General features: G+C 41.3%; 2 long non-coding RNA genes across 2 annotated transcripts; both read right to left on the bottom strand.

The window, feature by feature from the left end:
- Window positions 1–471: 471 nt before the first annotated feature.
- LOC115283771 lies at window positions 472–9264 on the bottom strand. Its single transcript, XR_003905063.1, has 7 exons — window positions 8836–9264; window positions 8151–8319; window positions 7945–8046; window positions 3711–3898; window positions 3307–3545; window positions 2194–2339; window positions 472–1484 (listed from the first exon to the last, which is right to left on the bottom strand). It is a non-coding gene; the product is annotated as an uncharacterized LOC115283771 (long non-coding RNA).
- A 4192-nt stretch (window positions 9265–13456) lies between these two features.
- Window positions 13457–17596, bottom strand: LOC115284210. The gene is made up of 4 exons (XR_003905131.1): window positions 16804–17596; window positions 16520–16589; window positions 16349–16411; window positions 13457–15845 (listed from the first exon to the last, which is right to left on the bottom strand). It is a non-coding gene; the product is annotated as an uncharacterized LOC115284210 (long non-coding RNA).
- Window positions 17597–18084: the final 488 nt, after the last annotated feature.

The following is an 18084-nucleotide window of genomic DNA, read 5'->3' as shown; positions in this document are numbered from 1 at the left end:
GAGGGGAAGACGGAAAGAGAGTTGGGGAGAGAGAGGGATGCAAACCTGAGAGACTATTGAATGCTGGGAACGAACTGAGGGTTGAAGGTGAAGGGGAAGGGGGGAAAGAGGTGGTGGTGATGGAGGAGGGCACTTGAGGGGAAGAGCACTGGGTGTTATATGGAAACCGATTTGACAATGAACTATTTAAAAAATAAATAAATTAAAATAAATGAACTTGAAACAAAAAAGAGTCAGAATATCAACTGACTGAGCCACGCAGGTGCCCCCGCTGTGATTTAAAAAAAAAATTGGGATGCCTGGGTGGCTCAGTTAGTTAAGTGTCTGACTTTGGCTTAGGTTATGATCTCACCGTTTATGGGTTCAAGTCCCTCGTTGGGCTCTATGCTGACAGCTTGGAGCCTGGAGCCTGCCTTGGGTTTTCTCCTTCTCTCTCTCTCTGCCCCTCTCCTGCATGAGCTCTCTCTCAAAAAATAAACATTAAAAAATAAAAAATAGATTTATCGAGGTATAATCATGCCATAATCAAGGCAACGAACTTACTCATCATCCCCAAAAGGTTTCTCATGCCCCTTATAATTCTTGTCTTCCCTCCCTGCACCTCTTGCTTCCCACAACTGCTAGTCTTCTTCCTGTCTCTAAAGATTTGTTTGAATTATCTAGAGTTTTATAAGAATGCAGTCATTGTATATAGTGTTTAGTGTCTGGCTTCTTTCACTTGGTGTAACGTTTTTGAGGTTCATCCATGTCGTTCTATGTATCAGTGGTTAGTTCTTCCGTATTGCTAAGGAGTATTCCATTGTGTCAATATACCACAACTTATTGGTTACCTGTGGGGCGACATTGGGATTTTGTCTACTTTGTAACAATTGTTTTTCTAGTGACTTGAACAGGGCCTGGCACAGTGTAAATACTCCATAAATAATTTAAACCAGATGAACAAAAGAATGTCCTTCTGGTGTGCTTCGACTTGTCTTTGCAGGTCCAGTTAATCGCTGAAATGAATATTATGCAACCACAACAAGCTCCGTCTTCAAAGAATATTTGATCATGTGTAAGAATGAAGATTGCTGATAAGACAGGAGGGAAAAAGGCAAAGTTTCAGAGCACATAAAGGCAGAGTATGTGTGGAACAGGATTCTAATGAAGAACAATTGGATATAACATCTTTGATTTTACATTTAATGCTTTCGATGCTTTCCAAATTTTTGCCAATGAAGACATAAAAGATTTCTCTTTTCAAAAGTGTAATTATAAAGAATACTCTGCTTAAATGTTCCTTCCTCCATGAAGCCTTGGCCATCTCTCCCAGGCAGGATCAATTATTTCCTCTGTAAAGGCGACACATCTCAATGGCTTGTAACTACAACATTTTCGCACTCTTGGGTCTGCAGGTCGGTTAGGTGGGGTGCTGGGCTTCAGGCCGGGGTTGACTGGGCTGCTGTCATTCTTGGCCTCTGACCTTCTCCTGAGACAGCCGTCTCCTGGAAGTGGTGAGTGTAAACACAGAGGTTCAGAACTGGCCTATAATCTCTCCCATTCACATTCCATGGCCACAAAGAGACACACAGACAAATTCGTATCAAGAGGCTGAGAGTAATCCTTCCCATGAAGGTTGGAGGGGATGGACGACTAAGTACCTGCTGAACAATAATTTCATCTGCCACATTTCAGGGGACAAAACACTGGTGTTTTGAGGTCTTTCAAACCTGGCTTTGGTAGCTGACTTGTGTCAAGTCAGCCTAAGAGCCCTGTGTTTCAGGACAATTTATTTATGCTGTTTCTCCTTTTGTTAACTGGAGCTAATCAAATGCCCGACAGAAGGGTGGTGAGCTCTCAGTGCAACGACGGGGTGCTGGCCATAGAGGCACTCCGGCCAGGGCTTCTTCTAGAGAACCTGTGGCCAGAACACAAGCGTTTCACAGCACTAGCTGTTGCCCTCCGGATACTGTAGCTGTTTGTTCTGAGGCCATGATTGCCCTAGACTGCAGGCAGCCAGCAGTGGAAAGCACAGCAGATACACTCTTCCAGGCCTGCAGCTGGAGGACGAGATACTTCTCTGAGAGAGAGGACCCGTGCTCAAAGATGGCCAGCCTATCAATCCAGAAAATTCTTGCCAGCAAGGCAATGCCATCTGAGGCTCTTCCCCCTCGACCCCCTTTTCTTCTCCCCTTCCCTTTTGGCGTGACTGACCTGCTTTGCAGGGACCCTGCCTGTCCCTGTGTCCTTGCCTTCATCCTGCACAGGAACAGCCCCCGGTACTGACAGGCACCCCTCACTCCTCATTGCATCTTGCCTTTTGCTTCTTGGTGGACCCAGACCGAGATGCTATCAAGAGCCTAGAAAAAGTGCCCAAGAAAAAGCAGGAGCTCAATCCATTTTGTTCCTAAATGTTCCTTCTGTTTGCTGTCAAGATCTTCTGCGTGTATCTCATCTACAGCCACGGTCACACTTCGAGTGGTTGGTATTTTGTTCAGTTTTTCTAAAAAAATTTTTAATGTTTATTTTTTGAGAGGGAGAGAGACAAAGAGCACGAGCAAGGGAAGGGCAGAGAGAGAGGGAGACACAGAATCTGAAGCAGGCTCCAGCCTCTGAGCCATCAGCACAGAGCCCGATGCGGGGCTCTAACCCATGAACTGTGAGATCATGACCTGGACACTCAAACGACTGAGCCACCTCCAACCAGATTTGGAGACTTGGAGATACCTTTCCCATGACGTGATGATTTAGAGCAGGGTTCTTCAACCTGAGCCCCTATATTTGGAGCTGGGCAGTTCTTTGGGAGGGAGCAGTCTTGTGCCTTGCAGGAAGTTTATGGCAGCATCCCTGACCGCCATATACTAGATGCCAGTGTTACTCCATCGGCCTCTCAAGTGAGGACAACCCAAAACGTTCTCTAGACCCTTGTGAAATGTCCCAGGGGGTGGGGAGGGGGGTACAAAGCCACACCTGGCTGAGCATAATTGAGATAAAAATGGCCATGAATGAATCCTCCCATTGCATTATGCCTGTTTCTGCATTTTGAATGTGGAGATACTGTTTTTCCAGGTGTTTCTCTTAAAGCTTTTCTGTTTGGATTTCTGGGACAGAATGAGGAAACGGAAGAAACGCTTTGGAGGGCCTCCTATTCTGTCATAGTCTTCCTTCCTTCTTACTCACACTTGCTTGGCTTTTTGTTTGTTTTCTTTCCTCTTCCTATTGAGAAATAACCATTGTCTTACCGAAATGACTTAGGCTTGCAGTTTATTTTCCTAGTACACTAACTCAATCAGTGTATACTTTTCCATAACAGATAAGAAAAAATACCTTTTGACATACAGTTTATAGTAGCCAGACTTCACTTAAAGCATTTCCGGGGGGTTCGTTTTATGGAGCATCACAAAACACTTCATTTTCCGAACATCACTCAAGTTCTGAAGGTGCGTTAAATCCTCTTTCAGGTGAAGGACTGTGAGGCAGAGACCCCAGGACTTCAGTTTCCTCGAGACCTTTCTGTGGCTTGAGGGCAAAGCTAACTCCATAAGTCTCCTCTTGCCTAAGCCTACCTGGGGAGCCAAAGCTTAATTAGTGTTTGTAAAACATTTTTGAGATGGAAAACACCATTAGCTCAAACCACTGCTATGAAAAGTGTTATTTTCCAAACCCCATCGACACACTAGCATCTGTCTTAACTAGTCCTGAGGGAGACAGAGAAGCCTAGAAGTACCAACCAGTGACAGGGATGACGGAGGTCCTAACGGGACTCGACTTGGGCGCCAGGCAAGGTGGTGCCTCAGATAATGATAGAGTCAGCAGCTGGCTGGCTGGGTGGAGTCCTCTGCCTGGAGCGGTCTTGAGCAACTAATTATTCATGTGAGTGAATGGAAATGCTTCGATTTGTTTTCCGCCTTGGATGTTGCTGAAATGGGAAATCGACACGATTTCAAATCCAGGGTGAGAACCCGGAGACAGTTTGCCAGTTTGGTGAGGGTGAATCTGCTAAGAGATTCGGATAGTACGGGAACTAGTCAGAGGTCATGAGGGCCCCCAGGAATGTCCCAAATGAGGTTCCAAAGTCTTGGTGGCATCCCCTCAGGGCATGGCCCATTTCCAAGTCAGAGGACTAGGGCATAGATCCCATGGATTTGAGGAGCTTGGAATTCCTAAAACCCAAAGACCAAGCAAAGCTGAGCTGAGGACGTGTCCCTTCCTCTGAGCTGACCTGGTTTTGTGAGCAGAGTGACCTAGAATCTGGCCCTCGCTTCAGCTTCTGCGGTCTGGCACCCCTCTGTTGCATATAACCCGTGGGGCCAAGTGTTGGGCCTTGGATGACTGCGCATAGCAGGAGGGAGGTGAGCCTCTGAGCTGTCCCACTTTAAACGCCTCAGGAGGAGCATAGAAGCTGCTGGAACACCCATCAAGGACCTCTCCCAGATTGTAGAACCCCGCTCCTCCCTCCCTGTCCAAACCAATTCCAACCAGAGGAGTAAGTTTGCCCCAAATCACCACTCCCTTGTATCTGGAGACTGTCCTGACTACCTTCAAACTGCAAAATCCTTAACAAATGGCAGAAACGAGGAGAAGGGAAATTGATATGAACTTGTAAAAACTCGCATTTGTTTGCACGTCTCTTCTAACCTCCTGAAATGCAACACGTTGATGTATTTTATCGTTTAATACTTTGGGGGGAAAGTTGTAAAGTTTTCTTGAGAATTTAAGCTTAGGAGTAAGCTTCAAGTCCTATCATAATTCCCATCCCATTTCAGTGTTGGTAATAAATGGACATGACTTTGCATTAAGGCATGGTCCCCGTGGCATCACTACAAGGAACCACTGGGCTTTACATTCAGAGCACCTCATCAGGTACGGATTTGCTGTACTGCGGAATTGAATAAACCAGGCAAAGACACACAAATTAAGTTACTTTGTTCTCTTTCAAAGACCACCCACTGCATTGCAAATGAAAGCCAAGCTCCTCCTTGGATATCCAAGGCCTTGCGCAGTCTTTTCCCTGTGCATCCTGCGGCCACTCTCCCCCATTACGCGCTGCCCTCCATCTGCATTGCCTCTTTCTGTCCCCCCAACTCATCTACTTGCATTTGCTCTTCCTAGAACGCTCACCTGTTCAATCTTCACCTGATTGTCTCCTTCTTTTCATTATCTTAGCTCTCCTCAGAACTTCCCTGACCAAAGTCCCTTTCCCCAATTACCGTCCCCTTACCCTATATTCTTATAACACTTGTTTTTCTAATTAAACTATGTCTTTACTTGTATATTATTATATGCACAGTGTCCATTTCATGTATTGTCCAAAATGTGACGCCCTTGAGGCTGAGGGCTATTAATTATGCTGGAGTAATGAAATACTGAAGTGACGGGGTCACCAGATGTATGGATCACTGGGGTGGTAATGTACTGGAAAATGTCATCCTCCTTAGGGCATGGACGCTGTCTAGCTTCTTGACTGGTGACCTCCAGAGCGTAGAATTGTACCGACTGCTGGTAGGTGCTTAGTGTTGAATGAAGGACTTCTACGTGCCCAGATTTGCATGTTTAATTTTTCCTGGTCATTTTTCAATTTGCTAGACATTGAAATACATGGATATATATTTACAATTTTAAGAGAAAGAAATCAGAACACAAAATTATGTCGACCTTACAGTAACTATGTAATATGTATTAATGTGGAGGATTAATTTTTCCTTGGTTATGTGTTTTGGTGGTGGGATAAGGGTTGGCTTTTTCAGCCTCTTATATCTGTGACAATATTGTCTGCAGAATGTTCCAAAACTAAAAGAAAAAAAGTGGGGGGGGACATGAAAGAACATTTCCTTAACTAGCACATTGGATGCTGAGCTACGTCTCCAGCAGTGGTGTACCTACTTTATGAACTGCAAGCTCCTCATCCACATCTGGCCAGAACCATGGTAGCCCTGGCCCAATCCATGCCAGCAAAGTGCTGGTCCACCCCTTTTCCCTTCTGGGACTTAATTCCAGTAAAAGTCAAACATACTGCTACACTGGATGATGGCACCTGAAATCACACATCTGTGTTGCAAGAAGTCTGGGAAATGGAATTTCACCTTTCAGGCCTTCACACACCAGAAGAAAGAATGGTGGTTGAACCAAGAACTGTCAAGAAGCACTCATTTATTTAAAAAAAATACTGAGTGATGCTGAGTGCTATGGACAGGGGTAAAGGCATCCTGTCCAGTTCATTTATCTTCACTAATTTTCTTTCTCCAACATTATTGTCATCTGCAGATTGAACCCTTCCCTTATCTTTTCCTATGGAGTTAGACCTACCTGGGTCTTGCTCTGACATATGTTCCGTGGTGTTGAAATGGAGAGTGGTGTTTCCATACTTAGATGGACAACGGCTGGGAACTGATCTCTGGACGGTTAGATCAGGGGAGAATGGACGGTCACGGGGACCCCACTTGGCTGAACTGAAATTCAGACTAGGCTGCTTCCCTTCACTGGAGACATTTGGAGCTCAGGGTTTCGGATGGAAACCGAGAGACAAGGAGAATTTTATACTGAACATATGAATGAAAAAGCAAAGTGCATGATGAACAGTCTGGCTGATAAGAAGTACATTTCCTGAGCTATACTGATTAAAAGAAGCACTTTTGCATTTGGTGTTTGGCTTTTTCATAGGTCTCAGATTTTCAAACCAAGAAAGCAGGATAGTGGAAAGTGCACTTAACAACTAGACAGCCGTGTAACCCTGATTAACCTCTCTGCACTCAGTGCTCTCTCATTCATGGTTGTGATGGGCTGAATGATCACCAAATTCTTTTGTTTTTTTAAATTTATATATTCACTTAGAGAGAGACCATGCAAGTGGGGAAGGGCAGAGAGAGAGAGAGAGAGAGAGAGAGAGAGAGAGAGAGAGAGAGAGATTGAGAGAGAGATTGAGAGAAAGAATCCTAAGCAGGCTCTGGGCCACCAGTGCAGAGCCTGATGTGGGGCTCAAACTCATGAAGCATGAGATCATGACCTGAGCTGAAAACAAGAAACAAGAGTCAGACGCTTAACTGACGGAGCCACCCAGGCACCCCAATGATCACCAAATTCTTACTCACCTCTCGTTTTCTATAGGTAATGATATAAGCTAAAAATTTTAATAACTGAAAATTAGAGAAGAGATATTCAAGTCCCCATTAATCCCTATCATATTTCACATATTTTTTCTAACATGTCAACTAATGCCTATTCATATCAGAAGGGGGATACAAATGTTTTTTCCCCAAATATGTACACCAGTACTCCTCTTCCTTGGTTCCCCCAACCCTTTTAATGACGAATTGGGTTAACGGCCTAGTTTTCTTTAGGAATAACCACATTTCATATGAAGTAGGTCTGTATCGATGGTTCCAAGATATTAAAATAGTTCATAAATGTGGGCCTAAGATTCCTGGTGCAAATGTCATTATGGAGAAATTGAATTTAAAAAATGGGTGTAAGAAAATATAATTTTGAATAATATTTAATAGTCATTGAATGTCAAAATTCTTCTAACAAATCACATAGTTCAAAAAAAAAAAAAGCATTCCATTTCTTTCATTTGCATGGCCACCAACGTTGCTAGAGATGCCATCGTCTCTTGCGTGGATATGTACAAACTCCCCCTGCCATCATTAGTGTTGCTAGGGACATCACCATCTCTTCCCAGAATACCTTCAGAATCTGAAGAGAAATAATATATGGTAGGTGCCCGGTATCTTACCTGGGTACCTGTAAAGTCTGATGGTAATCAACACTGTTAAAGACATACCAGTACTTATCTGAAGAACCGAAATACCCTAAGGCCACCAGCACAGTAAGGGAAAGATCAACTGTTACCTGGATGTGTGTACAATTCAAAGGTGGGCACTCCAGATACAAACAAGATCATCATCTGCCCGCACACAGTAAAAGCTCCCTGGTCACTAATATAATCGGAAAAATACCATCTCTTACCTGAATACCTAGAAATGTGGCAGGGGTCAAGATCATGGTAGGGGGATGTTATCTCTTGCTTGAACTACTGCAAAATCCCACCATCAACTCTTACCTGGACACCTACAAATTTCCAAGAAAAACAGCTTAGTTAGAGATGCCTTTACAGTGTGACAGGGTATCCGCAAAATTTCCCTGATCACTGCTTACAACGTAAGAATACTTACAAACAAACATGGCCACTATGTTGGCTTAAGAACAACACCGTCTACCTGGAAATCTGCAGAATCTCAGGAGCGCTAGCTTTGGTATAAACACCATTGTCTTGTACTGAAATGCAAGCAAAACTTTGCCTTCAGTACCACGCGAGGTTCTCCACAATCTCTTAAATGGAATCTACAAAAGCCAAAGAGAGAACAGTGTTTGAGGATAATTCTATAACCCGGACACCTGAAAACCTACTCAGCACTGCAGACCTACAGGTAACCATAAAGTCTATCCAGATACCTGTACAGTTCCCGGGACAAGATGTTGAATAGAGACATGATCTCATCTTGAGCAGGAAATTTGCGAAAATACAAATCACGGTTCCACTAACAATTGTATGTATTTATTCCTTCACTCATTCATTCATTCATGCATTCAATCTTATTTTTTTCACTAGCATAGGTTTAAGTTATTCATTCGTTCATATGTAGTACATTTGATTTTTCTCATTTTAGGAATTTGAGCAAGATTTTTTATCATAGGCAGCTCTTGGAAATGGAAAATATTGTTACATGACTTGAATAGGTCATTTCTCTCGGGGATTGTTTTTGAATCCCCTTATATATATATATATATTATGTATAGTTAACATATAGTGTAGTATTAATTTCAGGTGTACAATATAGTGACTTAACAATTCCATACATCACCCAGTGCTCTTCATGACATAGTATTTAATTTGGGATATTTCTGGATGTAAGGCCCTCCATCATCTCTTGATTCGACTCTATAAAAATTCATGGTAAAAACTGTGTTACGAATACATGTATTATTTGAACAGCTGCAAAATCCCATCAAATTTATGAGGCCTATCAAGTCTACCTAGAAACTTGCAGAAGTTCAAGGTCAATCCCCAGTTAGAGACACAATACTGTCTTGACAAGATTACTATGTCTTGACAATCCATGGTCAATACACAGGAGAGGGACAAAATAGTAACCTACAGGGACGCTTATGTAATCTCTGTCACTACTGATGTTTTGTGAACTTTATATCTAAGCTGTAAAATAAAAAGGGCTGAGGCACCTGAGTGACTCAGGTACGCACGCGCGCATGCGCACACGCACACACACACACACGGGGGAGGGGCAGAGAGTGAGGGAGAGAGAATCCCAAGAAGGCTCTACACTGTCAATGTGGAGCCCAATGTGAGGCTCGAGCTCACAAACTGTGAGATCATGACCTGAGCCGAAATCAAAAGTCAGACCACCCCAAAACATCATCATTTCTTACCTGAAACCTACACACACACACACACATACACAAATCCCATGTTGAACGAGCACAGACGTCCCTTACTTCAGTATATGAAGATCAGATGGTCTCTGATGTGATGAAGGTACATGTCATCGCTTACCTGGATACCAGAAATGCCTCCTGTTACTAACCATTAGGTTCACCAAGATCATGGGACATGAACCTGAAAAACACATTATGATATATGTGTAAAAGAACACAGCCTGTTCTATCAGGGCATCTGCACATGACCTTCATCCCTTTCATCACTATGAAACATCAACCATACCAGAACACTTATAGTACCCCGAGCTCGAGATCATCGTCAGCTGAGACAACATTTCCATAGCAAGATCCCTGCAAAATTTCCACGGTCACTACTGTGGTTGGAAACATCATCGTAACTGCCTCGAGAGGACACAACTCAACACTCACAGAGACCAACAAAACTTCTCTCTAAAACCTATGAAATGAAAACTCATGGTTTCTCTACAGGCAAGGGATCTATCCGCTCCTACCTGAACGCCCCTGCAGAAATCATGATAGCAAGTGTCAGGGACACCATTGTCACTTAGCTGGCTCTCCGAAGACCAGATGGCCTGTGCCATGGCTCAGGCCCACCTCTTCCCAGACCCGCAGACCAGCAGCATCCCCGTGAATGACTGAGGTTACATTCATTGTGATCTCTTGACAGGAATCTGAAAAAAATGTTAGGAAACATAGGTTTAAGGACGCAACTTTTTCTACCAGGACACCTGCAGATAAGTTTGGTCCCTCCATCATTATGACACATATCAACTCTGCCTGGATACTTGCAATACTCCAAGGTCAACATCAATGTCAGAAAACCACCATTTCTTGCTTGGACCCTTGTAAAAATGCTATGGGTAGTACAATGGTGGGGGAAAACCATTATGAATACCTGTGTACCTCTCATCTCTGGACACTCCTAGTGTTAAGGAGAAATTTTATCTAAGATATCAAAGTAAAACTTCATAGTCTCTAGAATTGGTAAGGATTCTTACTTCTTCCCTGAATCCCTACAACAAAATCATGGCAATAGGAAGTGTCAGCACAGGTAATCACTTACCTAAGTATGGGAAGATCAGATGGTCTGTGTCGTGGGTTAGGCCCAGAGCGTCATTTACCTTAATTCCAGTGATGTCCCCCCATTAATGGCTATATATAGGCTTGCTGTGGTCTCTTGGCTCACTGTAATTTCCTGGAATGTTTTGAAAAACATAGTGTGGTTTATGTTTGGTACATATCTCATTCTACCCATTCACCTGCAAATTCCCTCATCACCTGTATCATTTGGAGACCCATAAACATTATCTGGACACCTCCCGAACTGGGAGGTTAAACTCAAGTAAGATACACCTTCCTCTCTAGAAGGATACCTGCAAATATTCCATGGTTAATAATGCAGTTAGAATAATATGATAAATGCCTTAGATATTTGACCCACCACTATGAGTGAGAAATACACATCATCTCCATATAAGAAAACAATAAAAGGTACTGCTTGCTAGTATTATTAGGGTCATATTAATTAATTTTTTTTAAGTATAATTTACTGTCAAGTTGGCTAACGTACAGTGTATACAGTGTGCTGTTGGTTTTGGGGGTAGATTCCCATGATTCATGGCGTACACACCACAGCCAGTGCTCATTCTACCAAGTGCCCTCCTCAATGCCCATCACCCACTTTCCCCCTCCACCACCACACCCCCATCAACTCTCAGTTTGTTCTCTGTATTTGAGAGTCTCTTATGGGTTTGCCTCCTTCCCTCTCTGTTTGTAAATTTTTCCTCTTCCCTACCCCCATGGTCAGGGTCAAATTAACTTAACTTCTACTTGCCAAAAACAAGGGAAGTAGGAGTCTTTAAAACAATGACATAGATATTTGAAAAGAACATCTATGAGTTAATATTAGGTCATCTCATACCTATGTACTGTCAAAGACCTCAACAAGATACCTAAAAAAATATATGGTAACATAAGTGTTAGGGACACCAGCATCACTTACTTATGTGTATGAAGATCATATGATCTGTACTGTGAGTCAGGCCCACATTAGCACTTACCTCAATACCTGCTATGCACACATCATTAACTACCATTAATAGGCTCAGAGTGAAGTCGTCACGTGAACTTGAAAAAAAATTGTGGAAAATGTGGTTGGCACACATCTTATTCTAGAGGGACACCTGCAAATTCTTTGGTCAACTATATCACTGAAATTCATCAACATTACCTGGATAATGGCAGAAATCTGGGGTTAAACCCTAATAAGAGACACCTTCCTCTCTTGAAGGGATACCTATAAAAATCCCACAGTCGATAACCCGGTGATGGATAGTATGATAAACTACCTGGATATCTGCCTACTTACCACTATTGGTGTATAAAAACACACAAATCTCTGAATAAGAATACAGTAAAATCTCATGCTTACTAGGACTATTTGGGTCAAATTAATTTCTGAGCTGCATACATGCCAAAAACATAGTTAATATGGTGTTGAAAACATCAGTTACATATATGAAAAACAAGCAGCTCTCTAGTGAGCTAATGCAACAGAGTCTCATACCTGTATACTGGGAAAGGACTTAACAGGACACTTGGGAAAAAAAAAAAAGTGACCCTGTGTTAGGGAAACCATATTCACCCACCTAGATATCTGAAGATCAGATGATCTGTACTGAGGTGAGACCACATAAAGTGGGTTATCACTTACTTGGTTACTAGTAAGGTCCTGTTAATGACCACTGTTAGGTTCACAATGACTTCACGAGTGCTGGAACCTGAGGACACAATGGACAAGTGCATTGAAGGCCAAAACTTGTCTTATCTACAAAGATTTTAAAAATTCCTGCAAATAATCTTGGTCACTTCCATTGCTGTGGGAACCACCAAGACTACTTGGATCCTGGTAGAGTTTGAAGGTAAACACCCCTGTTAGAGACATGATCTGTTTTCTGAAGAGCTATAGAAATCCTTATAAATTCTGTGGTGCAGAACCGCTGAGTAAGTTACCAGGCCACCCACATACCCCTCACTCACCACTAAGGTTAACTATACATTATATCTAAACTCTGAAGTGACGAAGGCTAATGCTTACTAGCATTGGTTAGGCCAACATCATAACTGAGTGACTGAAAAAACCCACGGTACCACAAATGTTAACAACACCAGTGACACTTAGATGTCTGAGGGTCAGATGGTCTGATCTTCACTTACCTGTTACACGCAAATTCCCTGTAATGGTCATTATGAGGTTCACCATCATCTCTTGACAGGAATCTGGACAACACATTGTGGCAAACGTGTATATAGTTGCACCTTTTCTACCTGGACCCAGAAAGTAATCTTGTTGACTATCATCACTGCAGAACCCATCAGCTCTGCCTAGACTCTTGCAAAACTCTATGGCACTGTTTGAGAGAGCATCTCTTGACTGCTGTCAAACAGTAGGATAATATGGTTGCTAGAATTTTTAAGGTCTATGTAATTTCTTACCTGACTACCTGTAAAAAAAGTCATGGTAACAAGAAATGTGAGAAACACATCACTCACCTAAATACATGAATGTTATATATATAGATGGCACGTAGGACCACACCATCACCTACCTCCACACAATGATGTCCAACATTAGCTGCCAATGATAGGTTTACCATGACGTGTTGACACAAATCTGAAAAAACATAGTAAATGTCTCATTTTACCTCTATACCTTCAAATTTCCTTGGTCACTTGGATCACTTTTGGGATCAACACTCCCTGGGAACATGCTTGCTGAATGCTGAGGTCAAACCCTAAGAAGAGACACCTTCCTCTCTTGAAAGGTACCTGCAATAATTCCTTAGTCAGTAACACTGTGAAGGACAATACGAAAAAGTACACGACTAGTGCATATCTACCTTTCATGAGTATTAAATATATATTATCTAAAGAAGAATATAAAAATCTCATTTTTGAGGCATCTGAATGGCTCACAGATCAGCTCTTGATCTCACAGTCATGAATTCAAGCCCTGTGTTGGACTCCATGTTAGGTGTGAAGTTTACTTTTTAAAAAATCTCATTCTTATGAGTATTATACAGGATAAATTTATTTCCTAACTACACACATGACAAAAACTAGAAATATAAGAGTCTAATGTTAATTAATTACAATATTTTGCAGCTAGTTAAATTGAGAAAGTCTCTAATGAATCATGGTCACATCATCTACCTGTACACTAGCAAAGACCTTAACAGTATACGTGCAAACAAAACAAAACCAAACATGGTAACACTGTGTTGCGAGATACCATCCTCACTTACCTAGATATGTGAATATCGAATGATCTGTGTTGGGATAAAACCCACTTTAGCACATACCTGCTTATCAAGGTCCACCTCACAATCATAGTTAGGTTTACTATATCACGACTTCTGGAAACTAAAAAACAAATGTTTAGGGACTTAACAACCGTTAGTTTTATTTGTGAGAAATAACAAGGTACCAACAAATCATTTTATAGTCACATCTTTAAGGGAACCACCAATACTATCTGGATCTTTCAAAACTTCAATGTCAACATCAGTGTTAGAGACAGATCATCTCTGAGTACCCATAGAAATCTCATGGTCAGTACTGTGATTAACAACGGGATGACTTAGCTGCACACCTTCACATCCTTCTGTCATTGCTCAGGTTAAGCGCACATTACATGTGAACTCTAAAAAAAATAAGAAGAAGGGCTAATACTTATTAGCACTAGTTGGGACAGTACTGTTTCTTAACTGAATACTTGCATAAAAACATAGAAACAGAAACATTAGCAACACTGTCCACACTTACCTACACACTTGAAGAACTGATTGTTTTTAGGGTGCTAAAGGCCCACATCATTACTTACCTAGACACAAGCAAAGTCTTGTTATTGATCATTAGGATATTTACCATGAAATTCAAATAGAACCTGAAAAACACACTGTAAAAAGGTTTCTACAGATACACCTTTTCTACTAGGATACTGCAAATAGCCTTTTTCATTACTATCCCCGCAGGACCCAACATTTAACTCGACCTGGATTCTAGCAGTACTCCAAGGTCTTTGCCACTGTCACAAACACCATCATCTCTTCCCTGCTCACTTACAAAGAAACCACAGTTACTAGTGTGCTTCACAATTCCATCATCATTATGTAGATACGCACAATTGCTCAATACTTACGTGGTTAAAAATAAATTTCCTCAAAAACATAAAACAGTAGGATAAAATGATTGCTAGAATTGATAAAACACTATCATTTCCTACCTGAATACCTGAAATAAATGACACAGTAACACAACTTTAGCCCATCAATATCACTTATGTAGATATGGGAGTATCAGATGGTCTGCTGTAGTGAAGGTAGACCTCATCACCTATCTGGATACCAGAAATGTCCCCCATTAACCATTAATTTCATCTTGCTCTCTTGGCGGGAATCTGGAAAACCCATGATTAATTAATTACAACCATGGTCAAGATCATTATCAGATACAACAACATTTCATTATGAAACACATGCAAAATTTCCATGGTTACTGCTAGCGTTAGGAATATCGTGATAATTACCTGAATATGGCAACCCCTCATTACTCACAGGGATAAAATAAAATTTTCCTTAAAACATAAAAAGAAAAAAACTCATGGTTTCCAGAATTGGTAAGGACTATCTCTTGGTCAGCAATATTATTTTGGGACCCCCTTCAACATTACTAGGTAATATGCAGAACTCAAAAGGTTAAATTCTAGTTAGACTGACCTTCATCTTTTGAGAGGATACCTGCAAAGACCCTGTGGTCATTATCACGGGTATGGAGTACATGACAAATTACCTGGATAACTGACTATCGGTCCATTGGTACTATCTCCGAACAAGGAAACAGTAAAATCTCATGCTCGCTACTATTGTTAGGGACAAATTCATTTCTGAACTGTGTATATGCCAAGAAGATTAAAGGTCTAGGAAATATTAATTACCTATATCTGAAGATCAGAAATCCCTAATGTTTTATTGTCATATCATCTCCTATTTTTATACTAGCAAAGAACTTAATGAGATAGTTAAGAGTAGAACAGCTTACCTAGACACCTATATAAGATCAAACCATTGCTAAGTTTAAACACCGATCGAATATAAACTCTATAGTACTAAGAGCTAATGCTTACTACTAACACTGGTTGGGACAATATCTTTTAACTGAATACACACAGAAAAACATGCTATCACAAATGTTAGGCCCATCCATGCTAACCTAAATGTTCAAACATTGGACTGTTCATAGAGTGCTTTAGGCTCCTATCATCTCTTACCTGGCTGTGAGCAAAGTTCTGTTAATGGTCATTATGAGGTATACCATGATTTCTTGACCGGAACCTGAAAAACACATTATGATAAAGGTGACTATGGACATACTTCTCCTATCAGGACCCTCCAAATAATCTTGCCCAGTTTTATCATTGCAGGACCTGTCAACTCTACCTGGATTCTTGCAGTACTCCACAGTCTACACCACTATCAGAAACACCAATCATCCTTGAAGAATGACCAGCAAATATACCATTGTTACTAGTGGGATGCACAACTTTGTGATCGTTACGTGGATACCCACAAACTGATCGACATTCACGTGGTTAAACATAAGTTTTGTCTAAAATAAGTAACAGTAGGATAACATGATTGCTAGAACTGGTAAAACATGATAATTTCTTACCGGTACACCTTAAAAAGAATCACACAGTAAAATAAGCTAAGGCGATCAACAGCTTACCTATTAAACGTGCACACGCGTGCGTGCGCACGCACACACACACACACACACACACACACACGGAGAGATCAGAGGGTGTGGTTTGATCAAGATACACATCACCACTTACCTGGATACAAGAAACGTTCTCCATTAACAACCATTGGTAAGTGCTTCATGATCTTGAAGGAACCTGATAAATACATTATGATATATGTGTAAAGGACTGTGACTTGCTATAACCAGAATACCTCTAAATAACCTTTTGTCACTTTCACTATTATGAGAACGTCAACTCTACCTGAAAGCTCTCAGTCCTCCAAGATCAAGACCATTGTTGTTAGGTGAGAGAGTATTTCTTTATTGGACACCTGCAAAATTTCCATGGTCATTAATATGGTTGGACAAATCATGGTAAATATCAGTTTATGCCAATCCCTTAACACTCACAGGGCTAAATAAACATCTTTTCTAAAATACAAACAGTAAAAACTCATGGTTTCTAGAATTAAAAAGACTATCAATTCCTCCCTGAATACTTGCAAAGAAATGGTAACAATTCACAGAGACACCATGGTCACTTACCTGGCTATCTGGAGACTGGATGGCCTGTGCTGGGGTTTAGGGCCACATCCTCACTTATCTGCATATCAACAACATATCTGCCCCTATTAACGGCTGATGCTAAGTTCATCAGGAGGTCTTCACAAGGATCTGGAAAACATGTTATGAAATCAGTGTTAATGGAAACAACGTTTTCTACCGTGACACTTGCAAAGAAGACTGTTGGCTTCATCACTATAGAACAAACCAACTCTGAGAGCTTGTAATTAAAAGTTACCAACAATCTCAGAAAACTATCAGTGTGGACACTTCTAAATATCTTACCAATAGTACTATGGCTGGAACACAAGATAAATACTTGTATACATGTAACGCCACAACACTCACAGTGTTCGACATAAACCTTCCTGAAATTATACAAGTGAAAACTTGTGTTTTCTAGAGTTGGTAAAACCATCATCCCCCGCCCCTGCTGAATACTTGCAGAAAAGAAAAACCATGGTAACAAGAAAGGTTAGGACAGTTAATCACTTATCCATGCATATGAGAATGAGATGGTCTGTGCGAGGGCCCACATCATCACTTACCTTCCTACCACCAGTGTCTCACACAAACTACTACTGATAGACTCACCATGACGTCCTGAAGTGAATCTGAAAAACACATTGTGGAGACTGTGTTTATGTCTTATTTAATCCATACACCTGCAAATGCCCTTGGTCACTTGTATTGTTTTGGGATCCATCGATGCTAGCTGGATACTTGCAGAACTCCAAGCTTAAAGCTAGGAAGAGACTGGTTCCTCTCCAAAGGGCTACCTACAAAAAAGCCACGGTCAATAACGCCATGACGGACAACATTCTCAATTACCTGGATACCGCACAGCCTTCTGTCACTACTCGTTTTCAAAACACAGGATCTCTAAACAAGGAAAGAACTCTCATTCTTACTAGTATTCTAGCAATACATTCATTTCTTAACAGAATACATGCCAAAACAATGTAAATATTAGAACCTTAAACACATTAATATGTGGATATCTAAAAATAAGAATGTCTCTATTGAGTTAAGGTCACATTATTGCATACCTGTGTACAAGCAGAGCCCATAAAAGGGTATCTGCAAATAAACACAGTAACACAGTGTTAGAGACACCATCCTTACTGACCTAGATATTGGGGATTAGATTGGTCTGCACTGTAGTAAGATCCACTGTCTCACGTACCTGGTCACTAATCAGGACGCATTAACAGCCAGTGGGAGGTTTGTTGCGTTCTCTTGACAACAGCCCATCAAAGCACA

Source organism: Suricata suricatta, chromosome X, assembly GCF_006229205.1.
Source record: "Suricata suricatta isolate VVHF042 chromosome X, meerkat_22Aug2017_6uvM2_HiC, whole genome shotgun sequence".
Taxonomy (NCBI): Eukaryota; Metazoa; Chordata; class Mammalia; order Carnivora; family Herpestidae; genus Suricata; species Suricata suricatta.
Note: the sequence above shows the minus strand (reverse complement) of the source record. Positions and strands in the feature narration are given on the sequence as shown.